Here is a 6,565-nt window from a genome sequence, read left to right on the forward strand (position 1 = left end):
TAGACAGTTAAGTTGGGTTAAGATAGTTTCAGTAAATAATTCTCAGTCCCTTCTGCTGCATCATTTTACACACCTCCTGCTGTTCTTGTTTTTTCTCTCGCTCTCAGTAAAAGATTTTAAGGCAAAGTTTCTCTATGACATGTATGGAAGCCCGTTTCCGCCACTGAAAAAAAAAAAAGGATACTTAACTCGAAATTTCGACTTATTTTCTCAAAATTTCGACTTATTTTCTCGAAATTTCGACTTAGCAACTCGAAATTTTGACTTAATAACTCGAAATTATGAGAAAAATAACTCAAAATTTTGAGTTATTTTCTCAAAATTTCGAGTTAGCTCTGCCAATCAGTAATCTATGTGAATGACGTCATTTCCTTGTTACCCGGAAGCTGAAGCCCTCAGCTACAAATGCTACAGAAATGCTAACAGTATTACAGATACGGATCATGAATTCACAAATTGCTGAGTATTTTAAGCGTGGCTTCACAAATGAGGAGATTCTTGCATTATTAGCTGAATCACATGGCATTACTATCAGCCTCCGTACACTTGAAAGGATTTTACACAACAACCGACTTTGGCGCAGAAAGAACAAAACAGAGGTGGGAGAGGTGGCAGCTTTTATACAAGCACAATTGGCAACCTCAGGACAGTGTCATGGGTATCGTTGGATGCACCAGAAGTGTTGGATGAATGGCATTGTTACTGACAGAGAAACCGTTCGTCTTCTGCTCCGTTTATTCGATGGAGAAGGTGTGGATTTGAGGTCACGTAGACGACTGTGGAGGCGAGTGTATCATAGCAGAGGCCCCAACTATGTGTGGCATATCGACGGCTACGATAAACTGAAGCCATTTGGGATTGCAATCAGTGGATGCATTGACAGATTTTCAAGGAGTGTAATATGGCTAGACGCTTACAAGACAAATAATGACCCGAGAGTAATTGCTGGCTACTTCATGGATGCCGTGATTCAACAAGGTGGTTGCCCTGATCGAGTGAGATTAGATCTAGGAACAGAAAACGTCCATGTTGCTCACATGCAATGATTTTTGCACTTTACAGACAATGAACCAGAAAGAGAGCACGTCATATTTGGAGCAAGTACAGGAAATCAACGCATTGAAAGATGGTGGCTAATCTTACGAAGCCAGTGTATCCAGTACTGGATTGAACTATTTGACAAACTAAGAGAGGATGGCCACTTCTCAGACTCTTTCTTGGACAAATCATTGGTCCAGTTCTGTTTTCTTCACATTATACAGGTGAGTTTACATAGGTGATTGTGTAAACGACATGTATTGTAACTGTTTAATTTGTAACAACTCACACGGCCTTTGTATATTATAGAAACATCAGATATATTAAAGTACACGTGAAAAGTAGTGCTTTTTAAAAAAAAACTGTTTTGTTAAAAAAAAAAATCCACATATATATCAAGGAACACAATTATACATTATAACACATTGATTATTTATGTGTTTAGGCCTCTCTCTGTACTCGGTTAGCATTTTTGGTGGGGCAAAACTAAGTAAATAAGTATCTGTCTGTTCATGATATATATATATATGTGTGTGTGTGTGTGTGTGTGTGTGTATAGGTATGTGTGTATATATATATATATACAGATAGATATCATTAATGTAGCTCAAAGCTACATTAATGGTGTGTAAGCTAAGAAAATCAATGTTGTGCTTTTGTACATTAACATTTTCATACTGTATGCCTGAAAATGTTTCTTTTGTTCATTTTGTTTTCATCTAGGAAGAATTAAATGAAGTTGCTTTGGCCTGGAATGACCACAGAATGCGCCCAGTCCACAACTCCTGAAGTCCTCATGGCCGACCATCTTTTATGTATGCCCTCCCAGACATTTATGGCGCGAGGGACTGTCTCAAACATGTCAATATGGACAAAGTTGAAGCCTGCCTTGAAGAATGCGTGTTCAAAGACTTTCCATGTGAAGAGGATGTCTTTCATCTCTGTGTAGAACTCATGTCAGAACATAACCTGGACTTCTCAGATGATGTGTTTCATACAGTGGATCTGTATGTAAAGCTAAGGCAGTTGATGCTTACTGAGTTGGAGCTTTTGCCTTAAAGGTTAGACATCGTTATGCATTTTTAAAGCTGTATTTTCATATTTAAACTGTAAACTTTTATGAGTTATTAATTTTTGGATGGTTGTCGTTTTTGGGGCACACATACATGGGTTTTGAGGGCCTGAAAATGTATTTCACAAACAGGGCCAATTGAAAAAGGCTATAAAAATTGTATTTAATTTTTGGAGGGTTTTTTTTTTTTTTTTTTTTTTTGGATGGTTTATTTCAATTAACAAACCAACTTTTTGTTTTAAAAGCCTTATTATTAAAACATATGTAAACATAATGTCTGTTAGACCTGCTATTTGGAGGATATGCAGCGCATGTCACCTTGGAATTATGATTTCAACTTTTTGTAAATATGCTTTTTCATCTTTCTTTTTATTTGAGTAATTATTGATGTTTTGAAATATCTGGTTATGTAGCAGTAAAAAAAATTTTTTTCACTGTCATTTTTTTTTCACTGCTGAGACTTTTTATATATACTGACTGTTTTCCTGATTATGGGCAGTATAATTATATATTTTTTAGCATATGGATAACCTAACTAAGTGAGATTTATGGGCCTATGGTTTTTTTTTTTGGATTGCGCCTCAGAATAATAAAAACCCAGAAATTACCAAAATGAAAGATGTAATTTGTCTCATTGAACACTTTATTATAAAACACAGATCTTTTGCCATCATCTTATCTTAAAACAAAATAACTGTACTGTATTTACAGTAACATAAAAAACCTTAAAGTATTCTTATAAAAAGCTAATTGCCAGCACAAGACTTAGAAAAAGTACGACAATACACTCAACAAAAATATGCAATATGTTTTGCAAAAATTCAATAATTATTAAAAATACAAAAAGAATGGGACAATAAAAAGAGATTGAGGATAATATGGCAAGATCTGATAACAATATCCTACAATTAAAGAATAAGAACGTGTGGTCTAAAACCACTATGAAGCAAATACATTAGGCTCAAACATGAAAACCAAAATATAGGAAAATATCTTTTAAATAACTACCCCATTGGCTATGCAGTTTTGAAAAAGGGGGCTATGATACACAAGGGTTTTTTTCCATTACAAAAATCAGGAAAAGCCAACCAAAAATCAACCTTCAGCTAAGCAACTGCTGATTTCACAGAAATCCAAAATAAAAGCATATAGGTGTGCCTTATGGCCATTCAATTTAGCAAAAGTCACCATAACCCAGATGGCTAAACAGAACTGTACAAACATAACTGTAATAAAATACAATGATATAGTAAAACCTGACTTGTAAACTGTAAAATGTGTGCACGATGATAAAACATGTAGGAGATATTGCATATATCTCCTACATGTACTATATACTACATATTGCAGGGGTCTCAAGCTCTAATTTTCTGGTGAACCACTACAATACATGTCATCTTGTGACATTACATTAATAAAATTTGACAAATTAAAATTAACCTAATGCATTTTTTAAAGTTGATTTTGGATTCAAATAATAGAAAAAATGAATAAAAGGTGGAAAAACTGCTTTCATTGTTCACATGCACACATGCTGACTGAGGAAATGGGAATGCTTATAAATGGTCTCCAGACTCTGAGACCTCTGCAGAAATGCATTTCACAAGTGTTTAGAAAAATATTGCCTCAGCTGTAATAGGAAAACACAGAAACACAAAGAAGTACCTCAAATTGCATTACAGTGGTATTTCACCAAATACTTTTTCTTGGAACTCAGTTTTTAAACACCTGAAACCTTTGCTGTGACATTCACATGGGAACACTTTAGTCTTAGTTCACAACTCAAATATAATCTGTTGTAAAACAACAATGGCTTTTAAGCCATTGTCCGTGAATCAAACCTTTATATAATGTCCATAACCCACACATTTGATTCCAACACACTGTTCATCTCCGATCTGAAGTCAGGATAGCTGTCATAATTTATCGACAGCTCCAGTACACACCCACATGTGTGTGCCACAGGTCGTCTCTGGAAACCTTTCAGTTCGTTAAACCCAATGATGATGTTCTTTCCCAGATGTAAATCTGAACCTGTGCAAAACCTGAGGAACAAACACAAATGTTCCTTCTCAGCATTCTTCACATATGTAGTTAGATATTTCTGAATCAGCTTCTGGTGAGCCGTCATTGTTTCAGGGAAAGTGAGACACTTGAGAACTTTTCTCAGAGTTGGTTGGAGGGTTTCATAAACTGAAGATAGATCACAAAGGCTTTCCCATGCAGTGCTGAGTGTTCTTGCCCACTGTTCAATAACATAGGCAGGCTCTTGGACAAGTGTTTTGTGTGCAAGCTCCAATAGGACTTCAGTGGCATTGCAGGCTGTTGGTATCTTTCTGCAGCTGTGGTTATCAAGTATGTCTATAAGTTCTTCTTGGTCCACGGTGCTAAAGTCTGATCGCCACGCCTCTAACACTGTACGTCAGAGTCAGGCATGAACTTAAGGAAATTCTCCACAATATCACTCTTTACATATCCAAAGGCAGCTTGTTCCAGAATGGCAGGTGCAATTTTCACAGGCAGATATTTCTCTCTAACCCATCCAAATGCAATGATTCTGCCCACACTCTCCCACTCCGGTTGCCCAAGATCATGCCTTAAGAAGGGCACTTTTTAAACGTTTCCAGTGGTGCACTGGCCATAGAATTCTTTCCAGAATTCTGAAAGACAGTCTCTCACAACTCCCCCATCGTCATGGGCCATTTCAGGTGTTCCATCAGGCAGTAAGACCTGGATTTTGATGTCGACATCTTCAAGGTCCTTATCACTAAAATGTGAAATGAGCTCTGACATTACCTGCCCTCTGTGGACCACCACTACTCTCCTCACTCTCTCACTGGATGGACCAGGTTGTGGAGAAAAAAATCTGGGTGTCATCCAAATTTATTGGCTCACTGTCAGAAAAGGGGCCAACAAAAATAATGTCACTGCTGTGAGTAGTGTTAGCGCTTAGAGACTGCGTGGAAGATTGTGGAAGGTTATCGTTTGGAGTGTCTTCAATGTATGTCACATCATGGCTGATTGTTTCAAATGGAGCAGATGTTTGGACTGTAGTGACAGTAAAAGAAGAGGTTTGGTTTTGAGGACTCGCTTCAATTTCTAAAGATGGATGCAAACCTGGGTTGGAGCTCTGAAGGCTGTCATTTTGTTTTTTCTTTGTGGTGAGGTAGAACCTGAGGATATTAAGTTTTGTGACATGATAAAGTTCTCCTACTGTCAATGCATCATCGACTATCATCTCTTGATAATCCTTCAGATCACAGTCAAAATCTGTTAAGGGCCCCTGAATGTTTCCTCCATCTGGAAAGAACAGGCCTGTTGCAACCTGTAATATGTCCCTTTTCTTGGCATCCTTGCAAATGTCTATTTTTCTTGTTCCTCCTCCTCGTCTAGCTCTAACCTGCTTGAAAACCTCAGTGTCTTCATCATAATGCATCCATCCTATTTCTATTTTTCTATTTCTCTTCAGAGCATTTCTTTTATGGGTTGTTTGGGAATGTTCTTCTTGCCGTGTGCTACTGCCATCCTCTTCAGATAATTTTCTTTTGGACAGTTTGGATTTCAGCCGTTCAAAAAGCGCTGACTTGCGGCTGCTGCCCCTCCGTCTGCAAAATCCAAATACTGCTAGACGATCACCGTATGATGGCAAATAAGTCTTCAGCTCCTCATCTGTCATTAGACTTATGACACTGGCATCAATCTAAAGATGGAAAAATAATTTAATTTATTGAAACAACCAGCCTTGAAAATACAATCCTATTTTTAACTTAAGAACAATGAGGAAAAGTTGCATTTCAACCAGTATCTTGTTGGAATTAAGTACCTTCTCATTCTCCAAGGTCTGTATAAAGTCTCCCATGCTGTAAGGAAGGATGTAAATTAAAATTACAAAATTAAAATAAAGCCACCATATTATCATCAAAGTATCTGTGCCTACCTACATTATGAGCTCTGACTATGGTGGAGAAGTGGGAACTGCATTTTTAAGTGTCCATTTGCATTGTAACTACAATCAGCATCACAATACAGTCAATCCCACATTTTCTCAGTTGTCTGGTTACAGTTTCATTGGTTTTGTTCCTTTTTTATATAGTTGTCAGTCATATTCCCTGTTTTGGGTGATTTGTGATTTTGTTTTATACAGTGCTGTACACTTATTACGCATGTTTTCAGCAAAACGTCTGTTTCATCAGACATAACAGGTGTCATTAGCGTGTAACAGAAACCTTATAGGTACCTTTGGTTAACCCTGACGTTGCATGCTATTCAACTTTGTACGTAACAATCGCGGTCACACTGTTTTTGTATACCTTTGTGACCAGGAGATATTTTATTTTGTATTCTTATGATCACAGTTATAATCAGAAGTATCAATCATTAATCATTTACCATTGTTGAACCAGTTGACAGAATAATCTTTGAACCATATCTAGGTTAACATTAATCTACACAGAT

At 37.0% G+C, this 6,565-nt stretch overlaps 1 long non-coding RNA gene across 1 annotated transcript; it reads left to right on the forward strand.

Moving 5' to 3' along the window:
* The first annotated feature begins 394 nt into the window (after window positions 1-394).
* LOC145430874 (uncharacterized) lies at window positions 395-2,327 on the forward strand. The gene is made up of 2 exons (XR_013911188.1): window positions 395-1,262; window positions 1,762-2,327. It is a non-coding gene; the product is annotated as an uncharacterized LOC145430874 (long non-coding RNA).
* The last annotated feature ends 4,238 nt before the right edge of the window (window positions 2,328-6,565 follow it).

This window comes from Astatotilapia calliptera, chromosome 9 (assembly GCF_964374335.1).
Source record: "Astatotilapia calliptera chromosome 9, fAstCal68.1, whole genome shotgun sequence".
In the NCBI taxonomy this organism is placed as follows: domain Eukaryota; kingdom Metazoa; phylum Chordata; class Actinopteri; order Cichliformes; family Cichlidae; genus Astatotilapia; species Astatotilapia calliptera.